Below are 16,666 nucleotides of genomic sequence, written 5' to 3' on the forward strand. Positions count from 1 at the left end.
AGTATGTATGCGTCGGTACCACCGGGGCAGTGCCTAAGTATTGTAAAGTGAAGGTCGACAGTTTGAGCCTCACAGGAAGTATTTCATTGGCTTCCCACGAGAGCGTTATGCACAGCGTGGCTGTTGCTAGGAAACGGCCTTATTTGCCGTTGGCTAATATCTAGTTTTCTTTGCATCAATGTGAAAATGTTCCTATTACTAAATACAGTTTTGCTAGTTACAGTTCAAACTAGAAACGACGGAAGAAAGCGGTCCAACGCGCCACATTCGTTCCCGAAGGGGAGGGTGCATTTCCTACGCGACGTCTGACATAGCGTCTTAAATTTTCTAAAACTGACATAATTCCATCCTACCGAAAAAAGAAACAGATTTCGCAGTGAGGTTCTTTGAGATATTGCTAGAGAAGGAAGTCTCTGGAGCTCTTGCCTCGCACGTCAGATTGGCCGAGCGGTCTAAGGCGCCAGATTTAAGCTCTGGTTCCCATAAGGGAGCGTGGGTTCGAGCCCCACATCTGACAATGCATTTTAAACATTCTGAAACTAACATACTCCCGTGATCTTACAGAACAAGTAAATTATGCAGAAACACGCGAAGCAGATTTTACTAGAGACGACAGTGACAGACCGAGCGGTCGAAAAGAAATAGCGGAACATACTTTTCCCGCGTCGAGGTTTAGCTCTTCTTACGGACGTTTCCGTTGTTGTTGTGCTGTGGCTCTGGGTTCCAAGCGACAGCGAGAAAACCTCAACAGCAACGCATACGTGTTTAAAGGAATCGTAAGGCCTTAATAAAGATAGATGAAACGGTGGCTCAGGTGCTGGAGATGTGAAGCGGCCGTATTGCGTGGGCAGTAAGCTCACTAAGTTAGTGTGTCATGCTAACAACGGGAAGGCTATGGGTTAGATCCCACCAAGGGCTATTTCATATTGCTTCCCTAAAAGGCAGCGCGAGAGACTGCCAGGCAAATCCCAAGTGATCTGTACAAGGACTAAGATGTCCGCACGTCTGGAAACGTTCTCGCCGACTTGTGTGCCACGCTGACGACACGGGTTCTCGTCCGATCACCGAAGTTAAGCAGCGTTTTTGCGTGCTTAGTACACGGCTCGGTGGCTAACTAGGAAGTCTACGTGCTGTTGGATTCTTTAATTTTGCCTTTTCCCTTAGTTTTCGGTGTTGCTGCGCGGTAATGATACGGTCCAGCACGCTGACCCCTCTCTTGCCTCTCGGGACCCAAATTCGCGAACCTGCGGCCACAGTCAAATGAAAGGGTCCGTTGCGCGTTTGTCGAGTCGGTCTCTCCCAGTCGTTTCTAGCGCCTGTCCTCTACATATACGCCCATTTGCAAGCGTCAGCTTTCGCGTCAGCCGAGCAAAGTCGGGACAAGTCGACACATGGGGACACACGATGCTGTGAATCGCAATCCGCACTAGCCTACGCGGAGCTGGACGAGGGGCGAAGGAAAACCATTCGTAACACGACAGTTTGGAAATTCGACGATCGCGAGCGTTGGAAACACTCTCCTGAGTAAAGAAGACAACTTGCGTGCGGTGTCCGGGCTTCGAACCCGGATCAGCTACTTGGGAAGCAACCATGCTGACCGACACACCACCACCGCCTTCTGCTACGCGCTGCTTGCTCCGTGATGTGTCGCCTTCCCTCCTGGCGCCAGAGGCCGAAGGCAATCTCGCTGTAGGCGCTCAACGCCGAGTGGAAGGCGAGCACATCTGAACCCGTTTTCCTGGTGCTGCTAGGGCCATATACTGAAACTGAGCGCAGAACTAACTTTTACTGAAGAATCTGCCCTTTAATGCACATCAGGGCGAACACGAAATTTCTAATATGAAGTACTCACTGACGATCCAAAGACGCTTCAGTATGTATGCGTCGGTACCACCGGGGCAGTGCCTAAGTATTGTAAAGTGAAGGTCGACAGTTTGAGCCTCACAGGAAGTATTTCATTGGCTTCCCACGAGAGCGTTATGCACAGCGTGGCTGTTGCTAGGAAACGGCCTTATTTGCCGTTGGCTAATATCTAGTTTTCTTTGCATCAATGTGAAAATGTTCCTATTACTAAATACAGTTTTGCTAGTTACAGTTCAAACTAGAAACGACGGAAGAAAGCGGTCCAACGCGCCACATTCGTTCCCGAAGGGGAGGGTGCATTTCCTACGCGACGTCTGACATAGCGTCTTAAATTTTCTAAAACTGACATAATTCCATCCTACCGAAAAAAGAAACAGATTTCGCAGTGAGGTTCTTTGAGATATTGCTAGAGAAGGAAGTCTCTGGAGCTCTTGCCTCGCACGTCAGATTGGCCGAGCGGTCTAAGGCGCCAGATTTAAGCTCTGGTTCCCATAAGGGAGCGTGGGTTCGAGCCCCACATCTGACAATGCATTTTAAACATTCTGAAACTAACATACTCCCGTGATCTTACAGAACAAGTAAATTATGCAGAAACACGCGAAGCAGATTTTACTAGAGACGACAGTGACAGACCGAGCGGTCGAAAAGAAATAGCGGAACATACTTTTCCCGCGTCGAGGTTTAGCTCTTCTTACGGACGTTTCCGTTGTTGTTGTGCTGTGGCTCTGGGTTCCAAGCGACAGCGAGAAAACCTCAACAGCAACGCATACGTGTTTAAAGGAATCGTAAGGCCTTAATAAAGATAGATGAAACGGTGGCTCAGGTGCTGGAGATGTGAAGCGGCCGTATTGCGTGGGCAGTAAGCTCACTAAGTTAGTGTGTCATGCTAACAACGGGAAGGCTATGGGTTAGATCCCACCAAGGGCTATTTCATATTGCTTCCCTAAAAGGCAGCGCGAGAGACTGCCAGGCAAATCCCAAGTGATCTGTACAAGGACTAAGATGTCCGCACGTCTGGAAACGTTCTCGCCGACTTGTGTGCCACGCTGACGACACGGGTTCTCGTCCGATCACCGAAGTTAAGCAGCGTTTTTGCGTGCTTAGTACACGGCTCGGTGGCTAACTAGGAAGTCTACGTGCTGTTGGATTCTTTAATTTTGCCTTTTCCCTTAGTTTTCGGTGTTGCTGCGCGGTAATGATACGGTCCAGCACGCTGACCCCTCTCTTGCCTCTCGGGACCCAAATTCGCGAACCTGCGGCCACAGTCAAATGAAAGGGTCCGTTGCGCGTTTGTCGAGTCGGTCTCTCCCAGTCGTTTCTAGCGCCTGTCCTCTACATATACGCCCATTTGCAAGCGTCAGCTTTCGCGTCAGCCGAGCAAAGTCGGGACAAGTCGACACATGGGGACACACGATGCTGTGAATCGCAATCCGCACTAGCCTACGCGGAGCTGGACGAGGGGCGAAGGAAAACCATTCGTAACACGACAGTTTGGAAATTCGACGATCGCGAGCGTTGGAAACACTCTCCTGAGTAAAGAAGACAACTTGCGTGCGGTGTCCGGGCTTCGAACCCGGATCAGCTACTTGGGAAGCAACCATGCTGACCGACACACCACCACCGCCTTCTGCTACGCGCTGCTTGCTCCGTGATGTGTCGCCTTCCCTCCTGGCGCCAGAGGCCGAAGGCAATCTCGCTGTAGGCGCTCAACGCCGAGTGGAAGGCGAGCACATCTGAACCCGTTTTCCTGGTGCTGCTAGGGCCATATACTGAAACTGAGCGCAGAACTAACTTTTACTGAAGAATCTGCCCTTTAATGCACATCAGGGCGAACACGAAATTTCTAATATGAAGTACTCACTGACGATCCAAAGACGCTTCAGTATGTATGCGTCGGTACCACCGGGGCAGTGCCTAAGTATTGTAAAGTGAAGGTCGACAGTTTGAGCCTCACAGGAAGTATTTCATTGGCTTCCCACGAGAGCGTTATGCACAGCGTGGCTGTTGCTAGGAAACGGCCTTATTTGCCGTTGGCTAATATCTAGTTTTCTTTGCATCAATGTGAAAATGTTCCTATTACTAAATACAGTTTTGCTAGTTACAGTTCAAACTAGAAACGACGGAAGAAAGCGGTCCAACGCGCCACATTCGTTCCCGAAGGGGAGGGTGCATTTCCTACGCGACGTCTGACATAGCGTCTTAAATTTTCTAAAACTGACATAATTCCATCCTACCGAAAAAAGAAACAGATTTCGCAGTGAGGTTCTTTGAGATATTGCTAGAGAAGGAAGTCTCTGGAGCTCTTGCCTCGCACGTCAGATTGGCCGAGCGGTCTAAGGCGCCAGATTTAAGCTCTGGTTCCCATAAGGGAGCGTGGGTTCGAGCCCCACATCTGACAATGCATTTTAAACATTCTGAAACTAACATACTCCCGTGATCTTACAGAACAAGTAAATTATGCAGAAACACGCGAAGCAGATTTTACTAGAGACGACAGTGACAGACCGAGCGGTCGAAAAGAAATAGCGGAACATACTTTTCCCGCGTCGAGGTTTAGCTCTTCTTACGGACGTTTCCGTTGTTGTTGTGCTGTGGCTCTGGGTTCCAAGCGACAGCGAGAAAACCTCAACAGCAACGCATACGTGTTTAAAGGAATCGTAAGGCCTTAATAAAGATAGATGAAACGGTGGCTCAGGTGCTGGAGATGTGAAGCGGCCGTATTGCGTGGGCAGTAAGCTCACTAAGTTAGTGTGTCATGCTAACAACGGGAAGGCTATGGGTTAGATCCCACCAAGGGCTATTTCATATTGCTTCCCTAAAAGGCAGCGCGAGAGACTGCCAGGCAAATCCCAAGTGATCTGTACAAGGACTAAGATGTCCGCACGTCTGGAAACGTTCTCGCCGACTTGTGTGCCACGCTGACGACACGGGTTCTCGTCCGATCACCGAAGTTAAGCAGCGTTTTTGCGTGCTTAGTACACGGCTCGGTGGCTAACTAGGAAGTCTACGTGCTGTTGGATTCTTTAATTTTGCCTTTTCCCTTAGTTTTCGGTGTTGCTGCGCGGTAATGATACGGTCCAGCACGCTGACCCCTCTCTTGCCTCTCGGGACCCAAATTCGCGAACCTGCGGCCACAGTCAAATGAAAGGGTCCGTTGCGCGTTTGTCGAGTCGGTCTCTCCCAGTCGTTTCTAGCGCCTGTCCTCTACATATACGCCCATTTGCAAGCGTCAGCTTTCGCGTCAGCCGAGCAAAGTCGGGACAAGTCGACACATGGGGACACACGATGCTGTGAATCGCAATCCGCACTAGCCTACGCGGAGCTGGACGAGGGGCGAAGGAAAACCATTCGTAACACGACAGTTTGGAAATTCGACGATCGCGAGCGTTGGAAACACTCTCCTGAGTAAAGAAGACAACTTGCGTGCGGTGTCCGGGCTTCGAACCCGGATCAGCTACTTGGGAAGCAACCATGCTGACCGACACACCACCACCGCCTTCTGCTACGCGCTGCTTGCTCCGTGATGTGTCGCCTTCCCTCCTGGCGCCAGAGGCCGAAGGCAATCTCGCTGTAGGCGCTCAACGCCGAGTGGAAGGCGAGCACATCTGAACCCGTTTTCCTGGTGCTGCTAGGGCCATATACTGAAACTGAGCGCAGAACTAACTTTTACTGAAGAATCTGCCCTTTAATGCACATCAGGGCGAACACGAAATTTCTAATATGAAGTACTCACTGACGATCCAAAGACGCTTCAGTATGTATGCGTCGGTACCACCGGGGCAGTGCCTAAGTATTGTAAAGTGAAGGTCGACAGTTTGAGCCTCACAGGAAGTATTTCATTGGCTTCCCACGAGAGCGTTATGCACAGCGTGGCTGTTGCTAGGAAACGGCCTTATTTGCCGTTGGCTAATATCTAGTTTTCTTTGCATCAATGTGAAAATGTTCCTATTACTAAATACAGTTTTGCTAGTTACAGTTCAAACTAGAAACGACGGAAGAAAGCGGTCCAACGCGCCACATTCGTTCCCGAAGGGGAGGGTGCATTTCCTACGCGACGTCTGACATAGCGTCTTAAATTTTCTAAAACTGACATAATTCCATCCTACCGAAAAAAGAAACAGATTTCGCAGTGAGGTTCTTTGAGATATTGCTAGAGAAGGAAGTCTCTGGAGCTCTTGCCTCGCACGTCAGATTGGCCGAGCGGTCTAAGGCGCCAGATTTAAGCTCTGGTTCCCATAAGGGAGCGTGGGTTCGAGCCCCACATCTGACAATGCATTTTAAACATTCTGAAACTAACATACTCCCGTGATCTTACAGAACAAGTAAATTATGCAGAAACACGCGAAGCAGATTTTACTAGAGACGACAGTGACAGACCGAGCGGTCGAAAAGAAATAGCGGAACATACTTTTCCCGCGTCGAGGTTTAGCTCTTCTTACGGACGTTTCCGTTGTTGTTGTGCTGTGGCTCTGGGTTCCAAGCGACAGCGAGAAAACCTCAACAGCAACGCATACGTGTTTAAAGGAATCGTAAGGCCTTAATAAAGATAGATGAAACGGTGGCTCAGGTGCTGGAGATGTGAAGCGGCCGTATTGCGTGGGCAGTAAGCTCACTAAGTTAGTGTGTCATGCTAACAACGGGAAGGCTATGGGTTAGATCCCACCAAGGGCTATTTCATATTGCTTCCCTAAAAGGCAGCGCGAGAGACTGCCAGGCAAATCCCAAGTGATCTGTACAAGGACTAAGATGTCCGCACGTCTGGAAACGTTCTCGCCGACTTGTGTGCCACGCTGACGACACGGGTTCTCGTCCGATCACCGAAGTTAAGCAGCGTTTTTGCGTGCTTAGTACACGGCTCGGTGGCTAACTAGGAAGTCTACGTGCTGTTGGATTCTTTAATTTTGCCTTTTCCCTTAGTTTTCGGTGTTGCTGCGCGGTAATGATACGGTCCAGCACGCTGACCCCTCTCTTGCCTCTCGGGACCCAAATTCGCGAACCTGCGGCCACAGTCAAATGAAAGGGTCCGTTGCGCGTTTGTCGAGTCGGTCTCTCCCAGTCGTTTCTAGCGCCTGTCCTCTACATATACGCCCATTTGCAAGCGTCAGCTTTCGCGTCAGCCGAGCAAAGTCGGGACAAGTCGACACATGGGGACACACGATGCTGTGAATCGCAATCCGCACTAGCCTACGCGGAGCTGGACGAGGGGCGAAGGAAAACCATTCGTAACACGACAGTTTGGAAATTCGACGATCGCGAGCGTTGGAAACACTCTCCTGAGTAAAGAAGACAACTTGCGTGCGGTGTCCGGGCTTCGAACCCGGATCAGCTACTTGGGAAGCAACCATGCTGACCGACACACCACCACCGCCTTCTGCTACGCGCTGCTTGCTCCGTGATGTGTCGCCTTCCCTCCTGGCGCCAGAGGCCGAAGGCAATCTCGCTGTAGGCGCTCAACGCCGAGTGGAAGGCGAGCACATCTGAACCCGTTTTCCTGGTGCTGCTAGGGCCATATACTGAAACTGAGCGCAGAACTAACTTTTACTGAAGAATCTGCCCTTTAATGCACATCAGGGCGAACACGAAATTTCTAATATGAAGTACTCACTGACGATCCAAAGACGCTTCAGTATGTATGCGTCGGTACCACCGGGGCAGTGCCTAAGTATTGTAAAGTGAAGGTCGACAGTTTGAGCCTCACAGGAAGTATTTCATTGGCTTCCCACGAGAGCGTTATGCACAGCGTGGCTGTTGCTAGGAAACGGCCTTATTTGCCGTTGGCTAATATCTAGTTTTCTTTGCATCAATGTGAAAATGTTCCTATTACTAAATACAGTTTTGCTAGTTACAGTTCAAACTAGAAACGACGGAAGAAAGCGGTCCAACGCGCCACATTCGTTCCCGAAGGGGAGGGTGCATTTCCTACGCGACGTCTGACATAGCGTCTTAAATTTTCTAAAACTGACATAATTCCATCCTACCGAAAAAAGAAACAGATTTCGCAGTGAGGTTCTTTGAGATATTGCTAGAGAAGGAAGTCTCTGGAGCTCTTGCCTCGCACGTCAGATTGGCCGAGCGGTCTAAGGCGCCAGATTTAAGCTCTGGTTCCCATAAGGGAGCGTGGGTTCGAGCCCCACATCTGACAATGCATTTTAAACATTCTGAAACTAACATACTCCCGTGATCTTACAGAACAAGTAAATTATGCAGAAACACGCGAAGCAGATTTTACTAGAGACGACAGTGACAGACCGAGCGGTCGAAAAGAAATAGCGGAACATACTTTTCCCGCGTCGAGGTTTAGCTCTTCTTACGGACGTTTCCGTTGTTGTTGTGCTGTGGCTCTGGGTTCCAAGCGACAGCGAGAAAACCTCAACAGCAACGCATACGTGTTTAAAGGAATCGTAAGGCCTTAATAAAGATAGATGAAACGGTGGCTCAGGTGCTGGAGATGTGAAGCGGCCGTATTGCGTGGGCAGTAAGCTCACTAAGTTAGTGTGTCATGCTAACAACGGGAAGGCTATGGGTTAGATCCCACCAAGGGCTATTTCATATTGCTTCCCTAAAAGGCAGCGCGAGAGACTGCCAGGCAAATCCCAAGTGATCTGTACAAGGACTAAGATGTCCGCACGTCTGGAAACGTTCTCGCCGACTTGTGTGCCACGCTGACGACACGGGTTCTCGTCCGATCACCGAAGTTAAGCAGCGTTTTTGCGTGCTTAGTACACGGCTCGGTGGCTAACTAGGAAGTCTACGTGCTGTTGGATTCTTTAATTTTGCCTTTTCCCTTAGTTTTCGGTGTTGCTGCGCGGTAATGATACGGTCCAGCACGCTGACCCCTCTCTTGCCTCTCGGGACCCAAATTCGCGAACCTGCGGCCACAGTCAAATGAAAGGGTCCGTTGCGCGTTTGTCGAGTCGGTCTCTCCCAGTCGTTTCTAGCGCCTGTCCTCTACATATACGCCCATTTGCAAGCGTCAGCTTTCGCGTCAGCCGAGCAAAGTCGGGACAAGTCGACACATGGGGACACACGATGCTGTGAATCGCAATCCGCACTAGCCTACGCGGAGCTGGACGAGGGGCGAAGGAAAACCATTCGTAACACGACAGTTTGGAAATTCGACGATCGCGAGCGTTGGAAACACTCTCCTGAGTAAAGAAGACAACTTGCGTGCGGTGTCCGGGCTTCGAACCCGGATCAGCTACTTGGGAAGCAACCATGCTGACCGACACACCACCACCGCCTTCTGCTACGCGCTGCTTGCTCCGTGATGTGTCGCCTTCCCTCCTGGCGCCAGAGGCCGAAGGCAATCTCGCTGTAGGCGCTCAACGCCGAGTGGAAGGCGAGCACATCTGAACCCGTTTTCCTGGTGCTGCTAGGGCCATATACTGAAACTGAGCGCAGAACTAACTTTTACTGAAGAATCTGCCCTTTAATGCACATCAGGGCGAACACGAAATTTCTAATATGAAGTACTCACTGACGATCCAAAGACGCTTCAGTATGTATGCGTCGGTACCACCGGGGCAGTGCCTAAGTATTGTAAAGTGAAGGTCGACAGTTTGAGCCTCACAGGAAGTATTTCATTGGCTTCCCACGAGAGCGTTATGCACAGCGTGGCTGTTGCTAGGAAACGGCCTTATTTGCCGTTGGCTAATATCTAGTTTTCTTTGCATCAATGTGAAAATGTTCCTATTACTAAATACAGTTTTGCTAGTTACAGTTCAAACTAGAAACGACGGAAGAAAGCGGTCCAACGCGCCACATTCGTTCCCGAAGGGGAGGGTGCATTTCCTACGCGACGTCTGACATAGCGTCTTAAATTTTCTAAAACTGACATAATTCCATCCTACCGAAAAAAGAAACAGATTTCGCAGTGAGGTTCTTTGAGATATTGCTAGAGAAGGAAGTCTCTGGAGCTCTTGCCTCGCACGTCAGATTGGCCGAGCGGTCTAAGGCGCCAGATTTAAGCTCTGGTTCCCATAAGGGAGCGTGGGTTCGAGCCCCACATCTGACAATGCATTTTAAACATTCTGAAACTAACATACTCCCGTGATCTTACAGAACAAGTAAATTATGCAGAAACACGCGAAGCAGATTTTACTAGAGACGACAGTGACAGACCGAGCGGTCGAAAAGAAATAGCGGAACATACTTTTCCCGCGTCGAGGTTTAGCTCTTCTTACGGACGTTTCCGTTGTTGTTGTGCTGTGGCTCTGGGTTCCAAGCGACAGCGAGAAAACCTCAACAGCAACGCATACGTGTTTAAAGGAATCGTAAGGCCTTAATAAAGATAGATGAAACGGTGGCTCAGGTGCTGGAGATGTGAAGCGGCCGTATTGCGTGGGCAGTAAGCTCACTAAGTTAGTGTGTCATGCTAACAACGGGAAGGCTATGGGTTAGATCCCACCAAGGGCTATTTCATATTGCTTCCCTAAAAGGCAGCGCGAGAGACTGCCAAGCAATTCCCAAGTGATCTGTACAAGGACTAAGATGTCCGCACGTCTGGAAACGTTCTCGCCGACTTGTGTGCCACGCTGACGACACGGGTTCTCGTCCGATCACCGAAGTTAAGCAGCGTTTTTGCGTGCTTAGTACACGGCTCGGTGGCTAACTAGGAAGTCTACGTGCTGTTGGATTCTTTAATTTTGCCTTTTCCCTTAGTTTTCGGTGTTGCTGCGCGGTAATGATACGGTCCAGCACGCTGACCCCTCTCTTGCCTCTCGGGACCCAAATTCGCGAACCTGCGGCCACAGTCAAATGAAAGGGTCCGTTGCGCGTTTGTCGAGTCGGTCTCTCCCAGTCGTTTCTAGCGCCTGTCCTCTACATATACGCCCATTTGCAAGCGTCAGCTTTCGCGTCAGCCGAGCAAAGTCGGGACAAGTCGACACATGGGGACACACGATGCTGTGAATCGCAATCCGCACTAGCCTACGCGGAGCTGGACGAGGGGCGAAGGAAAACCATTCGTAACACGACAGTTTGGAAATTCGACGATCGCGAGCGTTGGAAACACTCTCCTGAGTAAAGAAGACAACTTGCGTGCGGTGTCCGGGCTTCGAACCCGGATCAGCTACTTGGGAAGCAACCATGCTGACCGACACACCACCACCGCCTTCTGCTACGCGCTGCTTGCTCCGTGATGTGTCGCCTTCCCTCCTGGCGCCAGAGGCCGAAGGCAATCTCGCTGTAGGCGCTCAACGCCGAGTGGAAGGCGAGCACATCTGAACCCGTTTTCCTGGTGCTGCTAGGGCCATATACTGAAACTGAGCGCAGAACTAACTTTTACTGAAGAATCTGCCCTTTAATGCACATCAGGGCGAACACGAAATTTCTAATATGAAGTACTCACTGACGATCCAAAGACGCTTCAGTATGTATGCGTCGGTACCACCGGGGCAGTGCCTAAGTATTGTAAAGTGAAGGTCGACAGTTTGAGCCTCACAGGAAGTATTTCATTGGCTTCCCACGAGAGCGTTATGCACAGCGTGGCTGTTGCTAGGAAACGGCCTTATTTGCCGTTGGCTAATATCTAGTTTTCTTTGCATCAATGTGAAAATGTTCCTATTACTAAATACAGTTTTGCTAGTTACAGTTCAAACTAGAAACGACGGAAGAAAGCGGTCCAACGCGCCACATTCGTTCCCGAAGGGGAGGGTGCATTTCCTACGCGACGTCTGACATAGCGTCTTAAATTTTCTAAAACTGACATAATTCCATCCTACCGAAAAAAGAAACAGATTTCGCAGTGAGGTTCTTTGAGATATTGCTAGAGAAGGAAGTCTCTGGAGCTCTTGCCTCGCACGTCAGATTGGCCGAGCGGTCTAAGGCGCCAGATTTAAGCTCTGGTTCCCATAAGGGAGCGTGGGTTCGAGCCCCACATCTGACAATGCATTTTAAACATTCTGAAAAACTAACATACTCCCGTGATCTTACAGAACAAGTAAATTATGCAGAAACACGCGAAGCAGAATTTTACTAGAGACGACAGTGACAGACCGAGCGGTCGAAAAGAATAGCGGAACTTACTTTTCCCGCGTCGAGGTTTAGCTCTTCTTACGGACGTTTCCGTTGTTGTTGTGCTGTGGCTCTGGGTTCCAAGCGACAGCGAGAAAACCTCAACAGCAACGCATACGTGTTTAAAGGAATCGTAAGGCCTTAATAAAGATAGATGAAACGGTGGCTCAGGTGCTGGAGATGTGAAGCGGCCGTATTGCGTGGGCAGTAGCTCACTAAGTTAGTGTGTCATGCTAACAACGGGAAGGCTATGGTTAGATCCCACCAAGGGCTATTTCATATTGCTTCCCTAAAAGGCAGCGCGAGAGACTGCCAGGCAAATCCCAAGTGATCTGTACAAGGACTAAGATGTCCGCACGTCTGGAAACGTTCTCGCCGACTTGTGTGCCACGCTGACGACACGGGTTCTCGTCCGATCACCGAAGTTAAGCAGCGTTTTTGCGTGCTTAGTACACGGCTCGGTGGCTAACTAGGAAGTCTACGTGCTGTTGGATTCTTTAATTTTTGCCTTTTCCCTTAGTTTTCGGTGTTGCTGCGCGGTAATGATACGGTCCAGCACGCTGACCCCTCTCTTGCCTCTCGGGACCCAAATTCGCGAACCTGCGGCCACAGTCAAATGAAAGGGTCCGTTGCGCGTTTGTCGAGTCGGTCTCTCCCAGTCGTTTCTAGCGCCTGTCCTCTACATATACGCCCATTTGCAAGCGTCAGCTTTCGCGTCAGCCGAGCAAAGTCGGGACAAGTCGACACATGGGGACACACGATGCTGTGAATCGCAATCCGCACTAGCCTACGCGGAGCTGGACGAGGGGCGAAGGAAAACCATTCGTAACACGACAGTTTGGAAATTCGACGATCGCGAGCGTTGGAAACACTCTCCTGAGTAAAGAAGACAACTTGCGTGCGGTGTCCGGGCTTCGAACCCGGATCAGCTACTTGGGAAGCAACCATGCTGACCGACACACCACCACCGCCTTCTGCTACGCGCTGCTTGCTCCGTGATGTGTCGCCTTCCCTCCTGGCGCCAGAGGCCGAAGGCAATCTCGCTGTAGGCGCTCAACGCCGAGTGGAAGGCGAGCACATCTGAACCCGTTTTCCTGGTGCTGCTAGGGCCATATACTGAAACTGAGCGCAGAACTAACTTTTACTGAAGAATCTGCCCTTTAATGCACATCAGGGCGAACACGAAATTTCTAATATGAAGTACTCACTGACGATCCAAAGACGCTTCAGTATGTATGCGTCGGTACCACCGGGCAGTGCCTAAGTATTGTAAAGTGAAGGTCGACAGTTTGAGCCTCACAGGAAGTATTTCATTGGCTTCCCACGAGAGCGTTATGCACAGCGTGGCTGTTGCTAGGAAACGGCCTTATTTGGCGTTGGCTAATATCTAGTTTTTCTTTGCATCAATGTGAAAATGTTCCTATTACTAAATACAGTTTTGCTAGTTACAGTTCAAACTAGAAACGACGGAAGAAAGCGGTCCAACGCGCCCACATTCGTTCCCGAAGGGGAGGGTGCATTTCCTACGCGACGTCTGACATAGCGTCTTAAATTTTCTAAAACTGACATAATTCCATCCTACCGAAAAAGAAACAGATTTCGCAGTGAGGTTCTTTGAGATATTGCTAGAGAAGGAAGTCTCTGGAGCTCTTGCCTCGCACGTCAGATTGGCCGAGCGGTCTAAGGCGCCAGATTTAAGCTCTGGTTCCCATAAGGGAGCGTGGGTTCGAGCCCCACATCCTGACAATGCATTTTAAACATTCTGAAACTAACATACTCCCGTGATTCTTACAGAACAAGTAAATTATGCAGAAACACGCGAAGCAGATTTTACTAGAGACGACAGTGACAGACCGAGCGGTCGAAAAGAAATAGCGGAACATACTTTTCCCGCGTCGAGGTTTAGCTCTTCTTACGGACGTTTCCGTTGTTGTTGTGCTGTGGCTCTGGGTTCCAAGCGACAGCGAGAAAACCTCAACAGCAACGCATACGTGTTTTAAAGGAATCGTAAGGCCTTAATAAAGATAGATGAAACGGTGGCTCAGGTGCTGGAGATGTGAAGCGGCCGTATTGCGTGGGCAGTAAGCTCACTAAGTTAGTGTGTCATGCTAACAACGGGAAGGCTATGGGTTAGATCCCACCAAGGGCTATTTCATATTGCTTCCCTAAAAGGCAGCGCGAGAGACTGCCAAGCAATTCCCAAGTGATCTGTACAAGGACTAAGATGTCCGCACGTCTAGGAAACGTTCTCGCCGACTTGTGTGCCACGCTGACGACACGGGTTCTCGTCCGATCACCGAAGTTAAGCAGCGTTTTTTGCGTGCTTAGTACACGGCTCGGTGGCTAACTAGGAAGTCTACGTGCTGTTGGATTCTTTAATTTTGCCTTTTTCCCTTAGTTTTCGGTGTTGCCTGCGCGGTAATGATACGGTCCAGCACGCTGACCCCTCTCTTGCCTCTCGGGACCCAAATTCGCGAACCTGCGGCCACAGTCAAATGAAAGGGTCCGTTGCGCGTTTGTCGAGTCGGTCTCTCCCAGTCGTTTCTAGCGCCTGTCCTCTACATATACGGCCCATTTGCAAGCGTCAGCTTTCGCGTCAGCCGAGCAAAGTCGGGACAAGTCGACAATGGGGACACACGATGCTGTGAATCGCAATCCGCACTAGCCTACGCGGAGCTGGACGAGGGGCGAAGGAAAACATTCGTAACACGACAGTTTGGAAATTCGACGATCGCGAGCGTTGGAAACACTCTCCTGAGTAAAGAAGACAACTTGCGTGCGGTGTCCGGGCTTCGAACCCGGATCAGCTACTTGGGAAGCAACCATGCTGACCGACACACCACCACCGCCTTCTGCTACGCGCTGCTTGCTCCGTGATGTGTCGCCTTCCCTCCTGGCGCCAGAGGCCCGAAGGCAATCTCGCTGTAGGCGCTCAACGCCGAGTGGAAGGCGAGCACATCTGAACCCGTTTTCCTGGTGCTGCTAGGGCCATATACTGAAACTGAGCGCAGAACTAACTTTTACTGAAGAATCTGCCCTTTAATGCACATCAGGGCGAACACGAAATTTCTAATATGAAGTACTCACTGACGATCCAAAGGACGCTTCAGTATGTATGCGTCGGTACCACGGGGCAGTGCCTAAGTATTGTAAAGTGAAGGTCGACAGTTTGAGCCTCACAGGAAGTATTTCATTGGCTTCCCACGAGAGCGTTATGCACAGCGTGGCTGTTGCTAGGAAACGGCCTTATTTGCCGTTGGCTAATATCTAGTTTTCTTTGCATCAATGTGAAAATGTTCCTATTACTAAATACAGTTTTGCTAGTTACAGTTCAAACTAGAAACGACGGAAGAAAGCGGTCCAACGCGCCACATTCGTTCCCGAAGGGGAGGGTGCATTTCCTACGCGACGTCTGACATAGCGTCTTAAATTTTCTAAAACTGACATAATTCCATCCTACCGAAAAAAGAAACAGATTTCGCAGTGAGGTTCTTCTGAGATATTGCTAGAGAAGGAAGTCTCTGGAGCTCTTGCCTCGCACGTCAGATTGGCCGAGCGGTCTAAGGCGCCAGATTTAAGCTCTGGTTCCCATAAGGGAGCGTGGGTTCGAGCCCCACATCTGACAATGCATTTTAAACATTCTGAAACTAACATACTCCCGTGATCTTACAGAACAAGTAAAATTATGCAGAAACACGCGAAGCAGATTTTACTAGAGACGACAGTGACAGACCGAGCGGTCGAAAAAGAAATAGCGGAACATACTTTTCCCGCGTCGAGGTTTAGCTCTTCTTACGGACGTTTCCGTTGTTGTTGTGCTGTGGCTCTGGGTTCCAAGCGACAGCGAGAAAAACCTCAACAGCAACGCATACGTGTTTAAAGGAATCGTAAGGCCTTAATAAAGATAGATGAAACGGTGGCTCAGGTGCTGGAGATGTGAAGCGGCCGTATTGCGTGGGCAGTAAGCTCACTAAGTTAGTGTGTCATGCTAACAACGGAAGGCTATGGGTTAGATCCCACCAAGGGCTATTTCATATTGCTTCCCTAAAAGGCAGCGCGAGAGACTGCCAAGCAATTCCCAAGTGATCTGTACAAGGACTAAGATGTCCGCACGTCTGGAAACGTTCTCGCCGACTTGTGTGCCACGCTGACGACACGGGTTCTCGTCCGATCACCGAAGTTAAGCAGCGTTTTTGCGTGCTTAGTACACGGCTCGGTGGCTAACTAGGAAGTCTACGTGCTGTTGGATTCTTTAATTTTGCCTTTTCCCTTAGTTTTCGGTGTTGCTGCGCGGTAATGATACGGTCCAGCACGCTGACCCCTCTCTTGCCTCTCGGGACCCAAATTCGCGAACCTGCGGCCACAGTCAAAATGAAAGGGTCCGTTGCGCGTTTGTCGAGTCGGTCTCTCCCAGGTCGTTTCTAGCGCCTGTCCCTCTACATATACGCCCATTTGCAAGCGTCAGCTTTCGCGTCAGCCGAGCAAAGTCGGGACAAGTCGACACATGGGGACACACGATGCTGTGAATCGCAATCCGCACTAGCCTACGCGGAGCTGGACGAGGGGCGAAGGAAAACCATTCGTAACACGACAGTTTGGAAATTCGACGATCGCGAGCGTTGGAAACACTCTCCTGAGTAAAGAAGACAACTTGCGTGCGGTGTCCCCGGGCTTCGAACCCGGATCAGCTACTTGGGAAGCAACCATGCTGACCGACACAACCACCACCGCCTTCTGCTACGCGCTGCTTGCTCCGTGATGTGTCGCCCTTCCCTCCTGGCGCCAGAGG

The 16,666-nt window shown here is 50.2% G+C and overlaps 9 non-coding genes across 9 annotated transcripts; all 9 read left to right on the plus strand.

The window, feature by feature from the left end:
• Positions 1–433: 433 nt before the first annotated feature.
• Positions 434–517, plus strand: Trnal-uaa. Its single transcript has one exon. It is a non-coding gene; the product is annotated as a tRNA-Leu (tRNA).
• A 1,788-nt stretch (positions 518–2,305) lies between these two features.
• On the plus strand, positions 2,306–2,389 carry Trnal-uaa. Its single transcript has one exon. It is a non-coding gene; the product is annotated as a tRNA-Leu (tRNA).
• A 1,788-nt stretch (positions 2,390–4,177) lies between these two features.
• Trnal-uaa lies at positions 4,178–4,261 on the plus strand. The gene has a single exon. It is a non-coding gene; the product is annotated as a tRNA-Leu (tRNA).
• A 1,788-nt stretch (positions 4,262–6,049) lies between these two features.
• On the plus strand, positions 6,050–6,133 carry Trnal-uaa. Its single transcript has one exon. It is a non-coding gene; the product is annotated as a tRNA-Leu (tRNA).
• A 1,788-nt stretch (positions 6,134–7,921) lies between these two features.
• Positions 7,922–8,005, plus strand: Trnal-uaa. The gene has a single exon. It is a non-coding gene; the product is annotated as a tRNA-Leu (tRNA).
• A 1,788-nt stretch (positions 8,006–9,793) lies between these two features.
• Positions 9,794–9,877, plus strand: Trnal-uaa. Its single transcript has one exon. It is a non-coding gene; the product is annotated as a tRNA-Leu (tRNA).
• A 1,788-nt stretch (positions 9,878–11,665) lies between these two features.
• On the plus strand, positions 11,666–11,749 carry Trnal-uaa. The gene has a single exon. It is a non-coding gene; the product is annotated as a tRNA-Leu (tRNA).
• Positions 11,750–13,538: 1,789 nt separating this feature from the next.
• Positions 13,539–13,623, plus strand: Trnal-uaa. The gene has a single exon. It is a non-coding gene; the product is annotated as a tRNA-Leu (tRNA).
• A 1,795-nt stretch (positions 13,624–15,418) lies between these two features.
• Trnal-uaa lies at positions 15,419–15,502 on the plus strand. Its single transcript has one exon. It is a non-coding gene; the product is annotated as a tRNA-Leu (tRNA).
• The last annotated feature ends 1,164 nt before the right edge of the window (positions 15,503–16,666 follow it).

This window comes from Schistocerca piceifrons, unplaced genomic scaffold (assembly GCF_021461385.2).
Source record: "Schistocerca piceifrons isolate TAMUIC-IGC-003096 unplaced genomic scaffold, iqSchPice1.1 HiC_scaffold_1062, whole genome shotgun sequence".
NCBI classification, from domain to species: domain Eukaryota; kingdom Metazoa; phylum Arthropoda; class Insecta; order Orthoptera; family Acrididae; genus Schistocerca; species Schistocerca piceifrons.